The 19,807-nt window shown below is 45.2% G+C and overlaps 1 pseudogene across 1 annotated transcript in view; it reads right to left on the bottom strand.

Annotated features, from left to right (window-relative positions):
- The window catches only part of LOC311138626 (serine/threonine-protein kinase H1-like), a 67,066-nt pseudogene that overhangs the window by 33,577 nt on the left and 13,682 nt on the right, over positions 1-19,807 (bottom strand). Inside the window, exons 2-5 of the transcript in view lie at positions 6,583-6,832; positions 5,778-6,274; positions 5,632-5,727; positions 1,054-1,316 (exon numbers count right to left, since the gene is read on the bottom strand). The product of the transcript in view is annotated as a serine/threonine-protein kinase H1-like (transcript). The remainder of the gene's footprint in view (positions 1-1,053; positions 1,317-5,631; positions 5,728-5,777; positions 6,275-6,582; positions 6,833-19,807) is intronic.

The raw sequence follows: 19,807 nt of genomic DNA, 5'->3' as shown, positions 1-19,807 counted from the left end.
AGGAATCAGGAGGATAGAGTTATGGTCAGATTTGCCAAATGGAGGGCGAGGGAGAGCTTTGTATGCGTCTCTGTGTGTGGAGTAAAGGTGGTCTAGAGTTTTTTCCCCTCTGGTTGCACATTTAACATGCTGGTAGAAATGAGGTAGAACGGATTTAAGTTTCCCTGCATTAAAGTCCCCTGCTACTAGGAGCGCTGCATCTGGATGAGCGTTTTCCTGTTGATTAATGGCCTTGTACAACTCATTCAGTGCAATCTTAATGCCAGCATTGGTTTGTGGTGGTAAATAGACAGCTATGAAAAGTATAGATGAAAACTCTCTTGGTAAATAGTGTGGTCTACAGCTTATCATAAGATACTCTACCTCAGGCGAGCAAAACCTTGAGACTTCCTTAGTATTTGATTTTGTGCACCAGCTGTTGTTTACAAAAATACAGAGACCGCCACCCCTCGTCTTACCCGAGTCTGCCGTTCTGTCCTGCCGATGTAGCGTATAGCCTGCTAGCTGAATGTTGTCATTGTTGTCATTCAGCCACGACTCCGTGAAACATAAGATATTACAGTTTTTAATGTCCCGTTGGTAGGATAACCGTAATCTTAAATCGTCCATTTTATTATCCAAAGCTTGAACGTTGGCTAATAGGATTGATGGGAGAGGCAGTTTACTCGTTCGCCGTCGGATCTTTACAAGGCACCCCGACCTACGTCCACGGTATCTCCGTCTCTTCCTCACGCGAATGACGGGGATCTGGGCCTTGTCTGGAGTCTGTAGAATATCCTTCGCGAACGCCTCGTTGAAGAAAAAGTGTTCGTCCAACGCGAGGTGAGTAATCGCTGTCCTGATATCCAGAAGCTCTCTTTGGTTATAAGAGACGATGGCATAAACATTATGTACAAAATAAATTACAAATAACGCGGAAAAACACACATAATAGTACAATTGGTTAGAGGGCTGTAAAACGGCAGCCATCTTCTTCCTGCCCTGTTTTGTTGTTGTTAGAATACCACTTTTGCCCATTTAGGAAATGCATGATGGAACTCAATAACAACTCACCTCTCCATGGAAGCTGTACCTCCCACTGAGTCTAGGCCTGCTGTCATTTTCGAAGGGCATGGAGCCACTGAGTAGGATGTAAGCAATGACCCTCAGGGCCAATATGTCCACCTGGCAGGAGTAGGGACTCCTCAGGACCACCTCTGGGGCCATGTACGCTGGGGTCCCACACGTGGTCCTCATTGACCAGTCTCTTCTACCGCCACCTCCTCCATCCCCTCTTAGATCCCTTCCATTGCTTCCACCACCCCCCTCCATCCCTTCTACTGCCCTTTCCATCCGATATTTGTGCTAGCTAGCCAACGTTTAATTTTTGCTGCGTTATGAAAGGAACTAGACACGGACACGAATTATCTGTTTAGTGTGTTAACACACTATTGGTAGTTTGTTGTAACCAAGTATTGGTGCTAAACTGTGTGTTATTGGATGCTTGCATGCTAGTTAGCTATGGCGTCATAGTTAGGCATCGTGGGCTGTTGTGGGTAGTTATTGTAGGTTAGCATTGTTTTCGGCGGTGCTGGGTGTAGCACGAAGCTAGCTAGCTAGCCGTTTTTCAAACAAAGTCAACACAGTAGCCATTGCTAGCTAGCCAACACGACCAGCTAACTGTACTGTAGTAGCTAAATACAATATACTTGTGCTAGCTAGCCAACGTTTAATTATTGCTGCGTTATGAAAGGAACTAGACACGGACACGAATTATCTGTTTAGTGTGTTAACACACTATTGGTAGTTTGTTGTAACCAAGTATTGGTGCTAAACTGTGTGTTATTGGATGCTAGCATGCTAGTTAGCTATGGTGTCATAGTTAGGCATCGTGGGCTGTTGTGGGTAGTTATTGTAGGTTAGCATTGTTTTCGGCGGTGCCGGATGTAGCACGAAGCTAGCTAGCTAGCCGTTTTTCGAACAGAGTCAACACAGTAGCCATTGTGTGCTGTACTGTGGCAGCTAAATACAATATATTTGTGCTAGCTAGCCAACGTTTAATTATTGCTGCGTTATGAAAGGAACTAGACACGGACCCGAATTATCTGTTTAGTGTGTTAACACACTATTGGTGGTTTGTTGTGACCAAGTGTTGGTGCTAAACTGTGTGTTATTGGATGCTAGCATGCTAGTTAGCTATGGTGTCATAGTTAGCTAGCTGAATAAAGTGGGTTGAGTCTATTCCTTGAAACATTGAACCGCTGTGGTTCACAACAATTCTGATTTCTAAAGGTGGAAGTTGGGAGAGTTTTTGTTCGGGTGGTTCAGTGAAACAATTATAGTTTCTGAGGTGGAAGTTTTGGTGAGGGAGGCCCTGCTCTCTCCTCTCCCAGATGTTTAGTTCATTTCATTCCGATCTCCTCTGCATTATTGTAGCCATTTGCTACAGCCTGTCAACTATACCTCTGCCTATCCCTGTTCTCTCCTCTCTGCACAGGCTACACAAACGCCTCACACCGCGTGGCTGCTGCCTCTCTAACCTGGTGGTCCCTGCACGCACCCCACACCTGGAGTTCCAGGTCTCAGGCAGCCTCTGGAACTGCCGTTCTGCTGCCAACAAAGCTGACTTCATCCCAGCCTATGCTAACCTCCAGTCCCTCGACTTCCTGGCGCTGACGGAAACATGGATTACCACTGAAAACACTGCTACTCCTACTGCTCTCTCCTCGTCTGACCATGTGTTCTCGCATACCCCGAGAGCATCTGGTCAGAGGGGTGGTGGCACAGGAATCCTCATCTCTCCCAAGTTGTCATTCTCAATTTTTCCCCTAACCCATCTGTCTATCTCCTCATTTGAATTCCATGCTGTCACAGTCACTAGCCCATTTAAGCTTAATATCCTTGTCATCTATCGCCCTCCAGGTTCCCTTGGAGAGTTCATCAATGAGCTTGACGCCTTGATAAGTTCCTTTCCTGAGGATGGCTCACCCCTCACAGTTTTGGGGGATTTCAACCTCCCTACATCCACATTTGACTCATTTCTCTCTGCCTCCTTCTTTCCACTCCTCTCCTCTTTTGACCTCACCCTCTCACCGTCCCCTCCTACTCACAAGGCAGGCAATACGCTTGACCTCATCTTTACTAGATGCTGCTCTTCTACTAATCTCACTGCAACTCCCCTCCATGTCTCCGACCACTACTTTGTTTCCTTTTCTCTCTCGCTCTCCTCCAACACTACTCACTCTGCCCCTACACAGATGGTAATGCGCCGCCGCAACCTTCGCTCTCTCTCTCCCACTACTCTCTCCTCTTCCATCCTATCATCTCTTCCCTCTGCTCAATCCTTCTCCCTCCAATCTCCTGATTCTGCCTCCTCAACCCTCCTCTCCTCCCTTTCTGCATCCTTTGACTCTCTGTGTCCCCTATCCTCCCGGCCGGCTCGGTCCTCCCCTCCAGCTCCGTGGCTTGATGACTCATTGCGAGCTCACAGAACAGAGCTCCGGGCAGCGGAGCGGAAATGGAAGAAAACTAAACTCCCTGCCGACCTGGCATCTTTTCACTCCCTCCTCTCTACATTTTCTTCATCTGTTTCTGCTGCTAAGGCCACTTTCTACCACTCTAAATTCCAAGCATCTGCCTCTAACCCTAGGAAGCTCTTTGCCACATTTTCCTCCCTGCTGAATCCTCCCCCCCCCCCCCTCCTCTCTCTCTGTGGATGACTTCGTCAACCACTTTGAAAAGAAGGTTGACGACATCCGATCCTCGTTTGTTAAGTCTAATGACACTGCTGGTCCTACTCACACTGCCCTACCCTATGCTTTGACTTCTTTCTCCCCTCTCTCTCCAGATAAAATCCTGCGACTTGTGACTGCAGGCCGCCCAACAACCTGCCCGCTTGACCCCATCCCCTCCTCTCTTCTCCAGACCATCTCCGGTGACCTTCTCCCCTACCTCACCTCGCTGATCAACTCATCCTTGACCGCTGGCCATGTCCCTTCCGTCTTCAAGAGAGCGAGAGTTGCACCCCTTCTCAAAAAACCAACACTCGATCCCACTGATGTCAACAACTACAGACCAGTATCCCTTCTTTCTTTTCTTTCCAAAACTATTGAGCGTGCCGTCTTTAGCCAACTCTCTTGCTATCTCTCTCAGAATGACCTTCTTGATCCAAACCAGTCAGGTTTCAGGACTGGTCATTCAACTGAGACTGCTCTTCTCTGTGTCACGGAGGCTCTCCGCACTGCTAAAGCTAACTCTCTCTCCTCTGCTCTTGTCCTTCTAGACCTGTCTGCTGCCTTTGATACTGTGAACCATCAGATCCTCCTCTCCACCCTCTCCGAGCTGGGCATCTCCGGCGCGGCTCACTCCTGGATTGCGTCCTACCTGACCGGTCGCTCCTACCAAGTGGCGTGGCGAGAAGCTGTCTCCGCACCACGTGCTCTCACCACTGGTGTCCCCCAGGGCTCAGTTCTAGGCCCTCTCCTATTCTCCCTATACACCAAGTCACTTGGCTCTGTCATATCCTCACATGGCCTCTCCTATCATTGCTACGCTGACGATACACAACTAATCTTCTCCTTTCCCCCTTCTGATAACCAGGTGGCGAATCGCATCTCTGCATGTCTGGCAGACATGTCAGTATGGATGACGGATCACCACCTCAAGCTGAACCCTGGCAAGACGGAGCTGCTCTTCCTCCCGGGGAAGGACTGCCCGTTCCATGATCTCGCCATCACGGTTGACAACTCCGTTGTGTCCTCCTCCCAGAGTGCGAAGAGCCTTGGCGTGACCCTGGACAACACCCTGTCGTTCTCCGCTAACATCAAGGCGGTGACCCGATCCTGCAGGTTCATGCTCTACAACATTCGGAGAGTACGACCCTGCCTTACACAGGAAGCGGCACAGGTCCTAATCCAGGCACTTGTCATCTCCCGTCTGGATTACTGCAACTCGCTGTTGGCTGGCCTCCCTGCCTGTGCCATTAAACCCCTACAACTCACCCAGAATGCCGCAGCCCGTCTGGTGTTCAACCTTCCCAAGTTCTCTCACATCACCCCCCTCCTCCGCACACTCCACTGGCTTCCAGTTGAAGCTCGCATCCGTTACAAGACCATGGTGCTTGCCTATGGAGCAGTGAGGGGAACGGCACCTCCGTACCTTCGGGCTCTGATCAGTCCCTACACCCAAACGAGGGCATTGCGTTCATCCACCTCTGGCCTGCTGGCTCCCCTTCCTCTGCGGAAGCATAGTTCCCGCTCAGCCCAGTCAAAACTGTTCGCTGCTCTGGCACCCCAATGGTGGAACAAGCTCCCTCACGACGCCAGGACAGCGGAGTCACTCACCACCTTCCGGAGACATTTGAAACCCCACCTCTTTAAGGAATACCTGGGATAGGATAAAGTAATCCTTCTACCCCCCCCCCCCCCCCCCCAAAAAAAAAAAAAAAAAAAAAAAAGTGTAAAGTGGTTATCCCACTGGCTATAGGGTGAATGCACCAATTTGTGGGTCGCTCTGGATAAGAGCGTCTGCTAAATGACGTAAATGTGCCCTTGAGCAAGGCACTTAACCCTAATTGCTCCTGTAAGTCGCTCTGGATAAGAGCGTCTGCTAAATGACTAAAATGTAAATGTAAATGTAATCCATCACCACCACCCTCACCATCCACACTTCCTACCTCACCACCCGAACCTCCACACAGACCTCCACCCCTTCCACTGCCTCCTCCAACCTCACTATCTCCAACTCCACCTCCGCCTCCGCCTTCGCCATCTCCACTTCCACACTTCCACCATCTCCACTGCCCCCTCCGTCTCCACCTCCACCCTCACCCCCTCCAGGGTCCCTGTTCCCAAAGCTGGACAGCCCTAAGTCAGTCACCAGAAGGCGTGAGTCAGCTCCATGGTGGTAGTACAACAGATTCTCAGGTTTCAGGTCTCTGTGTGTGATGCCCAGAGAGTGAAGATACCCCACTACGGCAAGCGTCATCTGCGGGGCACGAGTAGCATCACGCTCAGTGAAGTGGCCCTTAGCAATGACACGGTCAAACAGCTCCCTGCCCGTGGCCAGTTCCAACATCACGTAGACCCTCTGAGGCGACTGGAACACCTCCACCAGCTGCACCACATTGGGGTGGCTCACCCTGCCCAGTACCCCCAGCTCCGATTCACACACCTCGAGCCCCTTCCTGGCTTCCACCTCCATCATCTTGATTGTGAAGGGCTGGCGGGTTGCACGGTGCTCGACGCGCACCACCCGGCTGAAGCGACCGTGACCTATCAGGGCCTTGATGTCATACCTGGAAGGGCAGGGAAGGATCAGAGATGGGCGTGTGTGGGAAATAGAATGGTATTCCATTCTGTTATTTTCTACAGTCAATTCTATTCTTGTGAAATTAGGAAGCCTATGGGAAATAATATATTGAAAAGAGATTGTAGAATCATCATCATCATCATCATCATCATCATCATCAACATGATCCTTATCATCAACCATAACAACTACATCAGCAGCAACAAATTATATCTACACATACCTGCACACATGAATTTGCACTGATTTATATTATACTACTGATCTTCAACTGTAACGGTTTTCCACAATTACCTTGCTGTGACTCGGGGATCAAACTTCGCCCTGTACTTAGCCACTTTGTTGTGCCTCTGCTGCCCATCCTGGGCCATCGATTGTTGAATGTGTGAAGGCGCCTGGTTAACTCTGATGCTCCAAAGGGCTTTCTGCTTCCCTTTACACTTCTGTGGCTCATCATCAAACTCTTTTCTTTTGTGACCGTAGCCCACTACTGACTTCACGAAACTCACGCAACCAATTTTCAAGGGGCTCTGGTAGCACTTTGCTGGTCCCTCAACCCATTACTAAAATGCTAAAAATGATATAAAGTGAGAGTTGTCGCTTGCTTAACTGCACGCACAAACTTTGACAATCTCACGAGACTTCTCATGCTCGGTATGCGTCTGCAGCAGTCAACTTTAGCCTATACTATAACACATAAACGGCTAAATTCATGAAGAGGAGACGTGTATTTCAAACAGACTTGGGTGTAGACAGTTATGAGAAGAAGAGTGAGTGAGCAGATGAAGACAAGATAGACAGGTGACTGGTGTTTAGAATGTGTGAATGGATTCACTGAAAGGGATTTTCTCGCATTTCTCTCACGCAGGTGCACAAGGTGAGAATGCACTTCCATTTTTTAAAACATTTTAGTCATTTAGCAGACGCTCTTATCCAGAGCGACTTACAGGAGCAATTAGGGTTAAGTGCCTTGCTCAAGGGCACATGGACAGATTTTTCACCTAGTCGGCTCGGGGATTAGAACTAGCGACGTTTCGGTTACTGGCACAATGCTCGGTTCCTGGCCAGTGGCGGCTCCTGAAAAAATTCTCAGGAGGGGCAATTTTTCTGATGATTTAGGTGACCTACACACATTTAAAAAAAAGATATGTCCAGCAACAACATGAAGACAGGGGCAGCATATAAGTCAATACCAGAAGCATTTATTGACTGATCTCAAAAGTGTTGGCTTACCAGGGTTGGTGGAGCCCTCAGTTTCATCTTTGCCTCGCAAAGCTAACTCAAACACTCCGCAAAACTTCACACACTGGATTAGCCGGCTGAGGATGTGGCGGTTCTTGCTAATGTCGTAGTAAATATATTTGTTATAGTGAATATGGAATATGATATGTTGAGTAAAATGTTGTGCTAAGATCTATTTAGGTCAGGAGCTGGTTATAAGTTCTGTTCCTATCCAATAACAATGGACAAAAGGGTCCTATCTTGTCAGCCTTGTCAGCAGGTGGCCAAGGACAACACCCACGCCATAGGCCTCTCAGTTCTTCCAACTCACGAGTTCTTGCTCTGAGGACACACACACACACAAACACACACACACACACACACACATCATCACTGTTAAACACACACACACACACACACACACACATCATCACTGTTAAACACACACACACACACACACACACAAAAATCCCCTCTCTTAGGCTGAACATTTGAAGACAGAGAACCCGACTCAGAGCCAATGCAACAGTGACAGTAGCCTGGAGGTGACCTCGCCCAACTCATCAGGACCAATCAGAAGATCAGAACTACTAGATTGAACCTACTTCATTTATTGCATAAAATGTCTGCACACAATGTTTCGGGGCTCTCTTCAGATAATAATAATAATAATAATAATAATATGCCATTTAGCAGACGCTTTTATCCAAAGCGACTTACAATCATGCGTGCATACATTTTTGTGTATGGGTGGTCCCGGGGATCGAACCCACTACCTTGGCGTTACAAGCACCATGCTCTACCAGCTGAGCTACAGAAAGTGGATACTCATGGATGCGCATTGCAATTGTAAAATGTCAACACAATTGGAGACACCACGTCATTTTTGGAGACATGTTATTGACAGTAAACTATTGTAGATGCGACTGCTAACTAAATAAAACATTTTAGCTGGCTAGCTAATCATCTTAGCTAAATGTGGGGCAAACAATTCAGTTATTTACCGTTAATTTGAGGGATTGGGGTGAAAGAAATCGAGTTACATAGTGATACTTTACGATATACTGTATTGACAATATCGCAATATTTTAGCGCTAGTTGGCTGTACCTGCACCAAAACACCATTATTGTTCCTTCATAGCTTGTTCTCAATCTTTTCACATTGGGAGCCAATTAGTTTTCAGCACTTTTATTTCCATGACTGATCAAAACTCGTTCTCATGGCTTTCTGATCCCTCTGCAACAGACATATGGTGCGCAATAAAATCACAGTATCGAATCGCAATACGTATAGAATCATGAGACTCGCAATGCTGATGCATATATCTTATCGTGAGGTTCCTGGCAATTCCCAGGCCAAGTCCATTTGCCACAACAAATCTCTTCGCTAGCAAACGCGATGTCTTCTCCAAAACGACAATGTGTCTCCAGCAATGTTTACTTTTTTGACGTTCTATGGCATCTCCACTTTCCAAGCATATATGACCACATGTAATATTTTGGTAAGTGATGCAAATAGTGAACTATGTAGGGCCAGGATGTAAAATATATGTAGCTGCAGCAATTTCTCTTATCTGATATGGTAAGTAATGGGGCTTAATGTATAGCTCCCTAAGAGTTTGACGAACGGGTCCGTGAACGCGATTCCAGATATATTTACCTCTGAATAAACTGCCTTTATTACACCATATCCACATCCAGTAAACTTGTGATTATCAACACTAACCTCATCGTTGTGGCGGCGGACAGCTAGCATGTATCCCTCGTCATCCAGTTGAGTGAGTCGCAATGTCTTTTTTCGTTCGTACCAATTTTTGGAAAATCCTCGGGTGTAGGACTTTCCGCCTTTAGTAGAAACCTGTTGAATTATTAAATTTGGTCTGGGAGGTCCTAATTGTTTCGTTGCCAATTTATCTTAATTTGTTCGCCGACAAAAAGGAACTTCTTTCAAAGACACAATCGAGTTGGACTGAAGCCTAGCCATTTTGATAGTAGTAGTGAATTGATTGAGGCTGCTACCTGGTCTTTTCTTAGTTACGTTCATTCGTGGTTACGTTATGTATGACGAAAGCGCGTAAGTGCAAGCCCACAGACACCCATAGAGAATGTATTGAAAGCTTTGAAATGTGAAAAAAATAGATTTTACATGACAGGCTATGAGAGACTTCTGGGCGATTTTCAACCTGACTGAAATCGCCCAAAAAACGGGCGGGGCCATTTGAAGCACGACTTTAGCCTGATTTGACATTTAGTGGCTGTCAGATCAGACGTGAACACTGATAACTGCTGTTGCCGTGATATAATTTTTTATAAATTTATAAAAAAAAAAAATATATATATATATATATATATTTTTTTTAAATAATTGATTAGAAAAAAAATCCCTTCCTTTTCCCGTTTGGCAGTGCGTCGCCCATATCGCCCTATTGAACAAGCCGTCCCTGTTCCTGGCACAACGCTCTTAACCACTAAGCTACCTGCCACTTCCACTCTTCCACATCAGTCAGGTGCCAAAAATAAAGCATTCTTGAACTGATAGTTGTCATTTCTGAAACTAACACTACTTTCTGTCCTCTCTTCCGTGTTATGCTACCTGCAATGGTGACCACTGGCCATGCGGGGCAAGCCATTATTCATCACTGATGCGGCAAACCAATGATGAGATAATGGTTTTCATCACGGCTCCGTCTCCTCTGCCAACGCCGTGGGCTATCTCCTGAGCTATACGCCCATTCATTTCGCATCGGCGCTGCTTGAACGGCTTCTCTATCTGTCCCTGCATCCACACTGAAGATCATGGGGTGTTGGTCCTCTGGTTCCTACAAATACTATATTAGATTAGACGCCAAGGAGATGAGTGATGATTTCATCTGTGAGATTGGTATAGTTTACCACGCTCACTGTCAGTAGGCTATTTTATATTGATGCTTTGCTTGGGCAGTGAGCTACCCTGAAGGAGCAGAGCCTATATCGCCAAGACTTGCATTATTCGTTGCTTAATAAATGGTTAAACATATTTACACATGGCATTTTTTTTTCTGAAATGTATTAATGACAACATTCAAGCTGACAACAACTCGGACTGCTGGTCTCTACACATGATAGGCACATTTCCTCTCGGTTCAATTGCTGTTTACCACACCAGTCTGTAAGCGCCTTATTTTTTTTTACAGGAATGGAGAAATGTTATTTATTTATTTCAGCATCTTGAGAGAATTAATGCGCGGTTAGGGACCATCTGTAAAGGTGGCGGTGCTATCTTTATCAGCATCATAAAAGCTGGTAGTATTTCTACCACAAATAATATGCTTCCAAGCCGAACTGAAATCTCATCAAAAACATGTTGGGTCGTTTTAACAGCTTTTAATTTCTTTAAAACCGGTCAAATTGATATCATTTGGAAATTATTGCATTTTCTCCCTGGTCCCTAAACGTCTTTGCCACGCCAATCAGAGATGAAAACAAACTTTACCGATGTTAACTAGATTGAAGCATTCATTCTATCAATTTATGACATTATTCTGGTGAGCAAAGGTTTATTTAGTCTTCTAAGACAACAAATAAAGCTGGGACAATAAACTGAAAATTATCAACACCAACTATACCAATCTATACCCTAACCCTAACCCTATTTTGCTGATATCGTTCATTACGATAACTAGCCTATACTAGAGAAATGTGAAGTTTGAAATTAAATAAGTTTGCTAATATGGGTGATTGTTAATGGGTCAATTAAAGTGTAGAACCATCAAACTAACAGTGGTGCACATTGTTATAAACTTATCTTTCTATTTATTGTTATCACATCAATTCAGGCAATTTATTCCGATACGGATTTTTGTCCATATCGCCCAGCTCTAGCAACAAGTAATGACAGAAGAGAAGCTGCATGTATCTAATTATAGACAAGTTGACTAAGAAATAGCCAAACAAAATGTCGGAAATTGTAAGCAGAAACATAAGCCTTCCTAAAAAGGCCTGTCAAAAAAACATTTAGCCATCTCTGACGCTACAGTGTATTTTCTATATTTGCAGGTTAGGGTCAGGTGCGGCCCTCACATTTTCACTTTATCACATATAGTCGGGTGGTTGAGGATTGGTTATTAGCAAATGCGGTTGGGTGCGGGTGAACAAACAGCTGACCCGCGCATCACTAACACACACATAGAGTCTCAACCCAACAGAGGATACACATCAGATCATCAGCCAGGCGGTAAATCGTCCTTCAGAAGGCCTCCTCAGGGAGTCAGTAGTTAAGTGTTATCAAACCACTATCTGATTACTAAAAGGCTGTCCCCTATTATAGATTAACCACAACATGTGTGTGTGGTGTTGGTAATGCAGTTTGCTGTGTGGGTTTGTGTGTTTGTGTGTTGATAATGCCGTTTGCTGCCTGCCGTGTGCTTTTGAGTCCTTGGGAGAGTAAACCCTTCAGGAAAAAATACATGAATTTCACGTGATCATGTGTTTCACAGCAAAATTTCAACATGTGATACCATGAAACTACACTTGAAATTGTATTTATATATATACAGTGAGGGAAAAAAGTATTTGATCCCCTGCTGATTTTGTACGTTTCCCCACTGACAAAGAAATGATCAGTCTATAATTTTAATGGTAGGTTTATTTGAACAGTGAGAGACAGAATAACAACAAATAAATCCAGAAAAACGCATGTCAAAAATGTTATAAATTGTACTGTACATCGCAATATTTTAGTTTAGAATTCTTGTTCTCAAATTTGTTGAGGCTGTTACCAGAAGATACCACTTGTTTTAGCTGACCAAAATAAATCACACTAACGTCTAGAATGTAGGGTGACCATTTAAAATACCCAAATGCGGGACATCAAGATGATTTTGCGGGACATTCACGGGACAGTCTAGCCCACATGAATACAAAATGTTGACCGCGTTCTTCACGTTTTACCAGTGAAACCCCAAACTGAATCTGCATGCCAATCATTTGATCTCAATCAGTTTCATGGGAATATGCATTTAGATCTTCTTCAATTCATTTTCGTGAGCAAATTAGAGCAGATGGTCTTAACAAAATATATAGCCTTCCTGTATTTGGTTTCAACCCAAGCAAATAGAGTATCTCAGTATGAGTCATAATAACCATAAAACCTAGTGATCAAATAGGGAAATGGTTCCAATCGTTTTTCAACCATTCATTTTTCCCATAGGGGATTTTAAATCTCTCTAGGACAAGGTGACTTTTATCAATATATTCGCCTCTAATTATCCCTCAAAATGAAATGCTAATAAGCTGCTAATGTGGCTATCATAAAGAACTACAAATGCCACGATGATCTGGACGAGACTGCCGAATCGAGGCAAAGGTAAGAATCTCCGGATTAACTATCTAATGTTAGCTAAATGTAGTAATGAATAAATTGGGAACATTTCTGGAAATTGACAATTCTTTGAACTGTCTTGTGCAAGTTTTAAATTGACACAATATCGGTTAGCAAAGGTGACAGCTAGAGATGACGTGCAGGTGCTTGCAGGGATTTGTAGTTTTGCATGATGTCTACTTTGATACTAATTAGCATTTTCAAATCTGAGATTAAATAGAGCAGAATATATTGATAAAAGTCACCTTGTCCTAGAGAGATTTACATGGTTATCAAAACGTCACACCAGGGTAAACCTACACGAAACACAGCCCTTAACTTAAATGTTTTTCCTTTAATCCCCTATGGGAAAATGAATTGTAGAAAAACGATTGGAACCATTTCCCTGTTTGACGACTAGGTTTTATGGGTATTATGACACCTCCACTGTGGGGCTCTATTCTGCCTAGTGGCGCACGCTGTTTTGGCCCATAAGATTCAATTTTTTTGTCCATTCAGCTTACCATCCTAAAATCTCATTATAAATTACTAAAGTGGTGTTATTGGTGTAACAGTAATGTTATATTATGCTATTATATTTGGTTCTGTTACAGTGAGGGGGAAAAGTATTTGATCCCCTGCTGATTTTGTACGTTTGCCCACTGACAAAGACATGATCCGTCTATAATTTTAATGGTAGGTGTTTTTGAACAGTGAGAGACAGAAAAAAAACAAAAAAATCCAGAAAGACGCATGTCAAAAATGTTATAAATTGATTTTCATTTTAATGAGGGAAATAAGTATTTGACCCCTCTGCAAAACATGACTTAGTACTTGGTGGCAAAACCCTTGTTGGCAATCACAGAGGTCAGACGTTTCTTGTAGTTGGCCACCAGGTTTGCACACATCTCAGGAGGTATTTTGTCCCACTCCTCTTTGCAGATCTTCTCCAAGTCATTAAGGTTTCGAGGCTGACGTTTGGCAACTCGAACCTTCAAATCCCTCCACAGATTTTCTATGGGATTAAGGTCTGGAGACAGGCTAGGCCACTCCAGGACCTTAATGTGCTTCTTCTTGTGCCACTCCTTTGTTGCCTTGGTCGTGTGTTTTGGGTCATTGCCATGCTGGAATACCCATCCACGACCCATTTTCAATGCCCTGGCTGAGGGAAGGAGGTTCTCACCCAAGATTTGACGGTACATGGCCCCGTCCATTGTCCCTTTGATGCGGTGAAGTTGTCTTGTCCCCTTAGCAGAAAAACACCCCCAAAGCATAATGTTTCCACCATGTTTGACGGTGGGGATGGTGTTCTTGGGGTCATAAGCTGCATTCCTCCTCCTCCAAACGCGGCGAGTTGAGTTGATGCCAAAGAGCTCGATTTTGGTCTTATCTGACCACAACACTTTCACCCAGTTCTCCTCTGAATCATTCAGATGTTCATTGGCAAACTTCAGACGGGCCTGTATATGTGCTTTCTTGAGCAGGGGGACCTTGCGGGCGCTGCAGGATCTCAGTCCTTCACGGCGTAGTGTGTTACCAATTGTTTTCTTGGTGACTATGGTCCCAGCTGCCTTGTGATCATTGACAAGATCCTTCCGTGTAGTTCTGGGCTGATTCCTCACCGTTCTCATGATCATTGCAACTCCACGAGGTGAGATCTTGCATGGAGCCCCAGGCTGAGGGAGATTGACAGTTATTTTATGTTTCTTCCATTTGCGAATAATCGCGCCAACTGTTGTCACCTTCTCACCAAGCTGCTTGGCGATGGTCTTGTAGCCCATTCCAGCCTTGTGTAGGTCTACAATCTTGTCCCTGACATCCTTGGAGAGCTCTTTGGTCTTGGCCATGGTGGATAGTTGGGAATCTGATTGATTGATTGCTTCTGTGGACAGGTGTCTTTTATACAGGTAACAAGCTAAGATTAGGAGCACTCCCTTTAAGAGATCAAATACTTATTTCCCTCATTAAAATGCAAATCAATTTATAAAAATGTTTAAATGCATTTTTCTGGATTTTTTTGTTGGTATTCTGTCTCTCACTGTTCAAATAAACCTACCATTAAAAGTATAGACTGATCATTTCTTTGTCAGTGGGCAAACGTACAAAATCAGCAGGGGATCAAATACTTTTTTCCCTCACTGTATGTAGAATACTAATTAATCATTATGTGATCTTCCAATACATTGATTCAGCTTTGATCGAACTTTACTAATCGAGCACCATTGTGAGAAGTGGGAGAGCTCGTTCAAGCAGCATTACACCCCTACTCCCGCTGCACCAAACAGCTATACTCTTTTGCCACGCCAAAAATTGGGTGATGCTGAAATTAGATAACAAGGGGCTGTTTATGAAAATCTGGGAATATTTGTCCAAGGAAACATTTCTGGTTTGTCTCAGGGAATGTAAAACAGTTAGGAAGGGATACTTTTAAAATGGAATTGAGTAAAGTAGCAGCAATGTTGAATTAGCAACTAATGAGCATGGAGAGCCTCAGTAGTTTGATGGAATTACCTTATATTATTCAGTCTAATACGGCTATTTACTTACTTCTGTAGCAATTCGTCAGAATCACACTTTTTGTAAGTAGTTGCAACTGTCCTGTCCAAGTTTAGCTGGAATTTAGACAGAAAGGACTTGAGAAATGTGATTGGTTGACAATAGGCCTATGACATTGGCCTAGGTCTCGTCTTGCGCTGCGCAGAACATCAGAATTGGAGAAGTGTTTAACATCACCAGTATCACATCCTTATGATATATATTTTTTCATAAGCGCAACGTGACTGCAAGACAGGTTGGAACGTTTTGACTGAAATACGAGACAAATCAACCTTTTTTTCTAAATTAGTGGTGGTCGAATTTGTTGATAAAATACGGAACATGATTGTTTGGTTGCGGGATGCGGGACAAACGGACAAAATGCGGGACTGTCCCTCACAATCCGGGACATTTGGTCACCCTACAGAATGTGAATTTCACGAAAGAAAACAAAAAGTATAGTATAAAGTCAAAATAAGCCTAGGTTTGTGATGAGGTTTTAATGGTATTTCATATCAGTACACGTAGTGTCCACAATGTACTCCCTGCGACTGCAGAACCCGCTGTTGTGCCCTTGTGACACACACACACACACACACACACACACTCACACACACACACACCCTTTTCCACTCCCTAATCTCAGCAGCTTCCTGTTCACATTAGATAATAGATATTTTCAGAGGGCCACACATGGCCAGATAAAATACAATTGGATTGATCAATCTCTTAGATTTGTTCTTCTATCCGTGGTGAGTCAAGCCACTCATAACCCCCTTCGTCAGTAATTAAGCAATGGAACACCACTCTGTAATTGTTGTTTTACGGCAAAGAAAGGAGCACGGGGGAGCAGGAAATTATACACAGAGCATGTTTGCTTATTATAAGCCATTGACAGGAGAAAAGGAAGAGATCAATGCTTTGGATAACAATTGTTTTTCACACTAGGGCAGCTTGACCTGAAGCCTTTCATACAATTCTGGGGAAAGGTGTAACATTACAGTTCTTCTGTCCAGAAGCTGTGCAGGGAGCAATAAAGGAAAATAAAATGGATGCATCCCAAATTGCCACCTATTCCCTTTATAGTGCACTACTTTTCTCCAGGGTCTAAAGGGCTCTGGTCAAAAGTAGTTCACTATATAGGGAATAGGGTGCCATTTAGGATGCACACAATAGCAGAGAATCAAACCTAATTACAGTGACAAGTGAGGCGATTGGGTGGTTTGTCAGAGGCAGAGAGCAGAGGACGCTATGGCTGCGTCCAAAATGGCACCCTATTCCCTATATTGTACACTACTTTTGATAAGAGACCTAATCAAAAGTAGTGCACTGCTTTTGAACAGTGACCTAGTCAAAAGTAGTGCACTATATAGGGAATAAGGTGCCATTTGCAGGATCCTAGGGGATACACACACACACACACACACACACACACCCTCCGCAACCCCAGCCAAAGAGGAGTAGAAAGGACAGCAGACAAATTGGCAGAATCATGAACATTGTGCAAGTTGGCAAAATTGGATTCAGGTGACGAATTCTATTGTTGGTTCACCATGGTTAGTTAAGGCTTTCTCCAGTCTCTTTCTGTCTATAGACTCACATAACGAACATGATTTCTTAATTACTTTTACATCAGGCTAGAGTTTAAAAGCAAATTATGGTGGAGTAAGGTTGTTAATCAGAGTTTACAATTACTCAGATTTGGAATTTGAACTGTTAGGTGAAGATACAGTATCATTGCTCTATTCCTGGTCAAATAATGTTGGACTGGAGTCGCAAGACGAGTGTGAGTTGTTTATAATGTTCTTCAGGTCAGGGATAACACTAGCTCTGATCCAGGGCATTACATGCAGATTGCTGTTAAAGAAGGCTCAACATCAGCAATCCGCATGTAACGCCCGGACCAGAGCTAGAATAGTGCCTGACTCTGAAAGGCCTCTTCCCAAAACGAATCACCCCTGAAAAAGCTTCCCCCAAAAGATCCATCTAGGTGAATAAATGTGATGTTCCTCCTACTTATTCTGCCACTAAACTGTTCTGTTTTGAACCTGACCTTTGATATGTGGGCTCAGATGGAAATGTCAGACAAAACACTATGATTACAACAGTGCAAACTGCAAAAAAAAACTGTTGGGCAATTTTTTTCATTGTATTTTTTATTTTAGCTTTATTTTATCAGAGAGTCATACTGTGTCACGGATTCTGCCGAGGCTGCTCCTCCTCCTTGCTCGGGCAGGCTTCGGCGTTCGTCGTCCCCGGAGTACTAGCTACTGCCGATCGATGTTTCGGTGTTTGTCTTGTTTTGTCTTGAGTAGTTACACCTGTTGTCTATTATGTTTGATTGTATAGCCTATAAATTCCCTTGTCTCACGTTTGGTATTTGTGTGTTATTGTTTTGTGTCTAGTCGGTGTTCGGCCTTGCTGTAATTATCCATACTACGTAGATGGTGTTTTTCCCTCCAGTTGCGGAGGTTTTGTTTTGTACTTTACATTTAGTAAAGTAGTCTGCTAGGATCTCTGTGTCCTGCGTCTGACTTCACTCGCCGCATACACCTCACTCCTTGACATAATAACACACCACCATGGAGTCAGCAGGATCAGCGGTACCGACGGGATCATTGGAGGAGCGCGTAAGCAGCCAAGACGCCATGATCCAGAGACTGGGCACCGCCATGCAGGATGTTATGGACACTTTGAGCCGATGGGAGAGAGGAGGTTTGCCCACACCTCCTCCAACAATACCACCACCATCGGCCATACCCATCGTTCCATCTCCGGAGTCCAGTGGGATTCGGCTCTCGCTCCCGAGGGCTTATAATGGCACCGCGGCCGGGTGTCAGGGTTTCCTGCTCCAAGTAGAACTCTACCTGGCAACCATTCACCCGGCGCCCTCGGGATACGAGAGCGTTTCCGCCCTCATCTCCTGTCTGTCCCTGCAAGGCATTGGAGTGGGCCAATGCCGAATGGAGGGGAATATACGCCGCCACAGTCAGTTATGCGGAGTTCTCCCGCCGCTTCAGGGCGGTTTTCGATCATCCCCCAGAGGGGAAAGCGGCGGGGGAGCGTCTGTTCCACCTCAGACAGGGGAAGAGGAGCGCGCAGGAATTCGCACTGGATTTCCGGACTCTGGCGGCCAATGCGGGATGGAATGAGAGGGCCCTCATCGACCACTATAGGTGCAGCCTACGGGAGGACGTTCGCCGAGAGTTGGCCTGCAGGGACACCAACTTAAGCTTCGATCAGTTGGTGGACATGTCGATCCGTCTGGATACCCTGTTGGCTACCCGCGGACGTCCGGAGCTGGGGCCGTCCATTCCATCCCCCAGCACCTCCGAGCCGAGCCCTATGGAGCTCAGGGGTGCTGGTGCTAGAGAGAGGAGGAGAGAGACCAGGAGAGAGGCCGTCCCCTGCACCAACTGTCGCCGCAGAGGACACTCTGCGGTTCGGTGCTGGGGAGGGTCTGCTTGGGATCGAGGCAGCAGGTCACGCACTGATGAGTCATTCCAGGTGAGTAAGCGCCCAACTCACCCAGAGCTCTCTGTTGTCCACTTGTGTATCCAAGTTGTGTTTCCCGAGGTTTATTCTCACTCCCAGCATAAGGCGCTAGTCGATTCATAATTTTATTGATCGCAGTTTCTGTTATAAGTTAGGAATTCCCCTCATACCAGTCGATGTGCCCTTCCCTATCCATGCCCTAGACAGCCGCCCTTTGGGGTCGGGAATGATTAGGGAGGTCACAGCGCAACTTAAGATGAAGACGCAGGGGGGTCATGAGGAGATTATACAGTTGTATTTGATCGACTCTCCTGCGTTTTCCGTGGTGTTGGGGCTTCCTTGGTTATATCTCATGACCCCAACATTTCGTGGCAACAGAGGGCTCTCAGGGAATGGTCTGATCAGTGTGTCGAGCGGTGTATAGGTGTTTCCGTAGGGGCGACAACGTTGGAAAGTCCGAACCAAATGCCAGCACTGCACTTTCCTCCTGAGTATACAGATTTGGCACTCGTCTTCAGTAAGAAGAGGGCGACTCAATTACCACCTCATAGACAGGGGGATTGTGCGATAGACCTCCAGGCAGGCGCTGCACTTCTGCGTAGTCATGTGTATCCTCTGTCTCAAGAGGAGACGGCGGCTATGGAGACATACGTCACCAAATCTCTGGGACAGGGATACATACGGCCCTCCACTTCTCCTGCGTCCTCAAGTTTCTTTTTTGTGAAGAAGAAGGATGGAGGTTTGCGCCCGTGTATTGATTACCGTGGTCTCAATCAGATTACCATTAAATACAGTTATCCTCTCCCTCTGATTGCGAGTATGACGGAGTCATTACACGGGCCGCGATTCTTCACAAAATTGGATCTCAGGAGCGCTTACAACCTGGTGCGCATTAGGGAAGGAGATGAATGGAAAACAGCATTTAGTAAC

The sequence above is a fragment of the Coregonus lavaretus genome, assembly GCF_964263955.1.
Source record: "Coregonus lavaretus genome assembly, chromosome: 2".
NCBI lineage: Eukaryota > Metazoa > Chordata > Actinopteri > Salmoniformes > Salmonidae > Coregonus > Coregonus lavaretus.
Note: the sequence above shows the minus strand (reverse complement) of the source record. Positions and strands in the feature narration are given on the sequence as shown.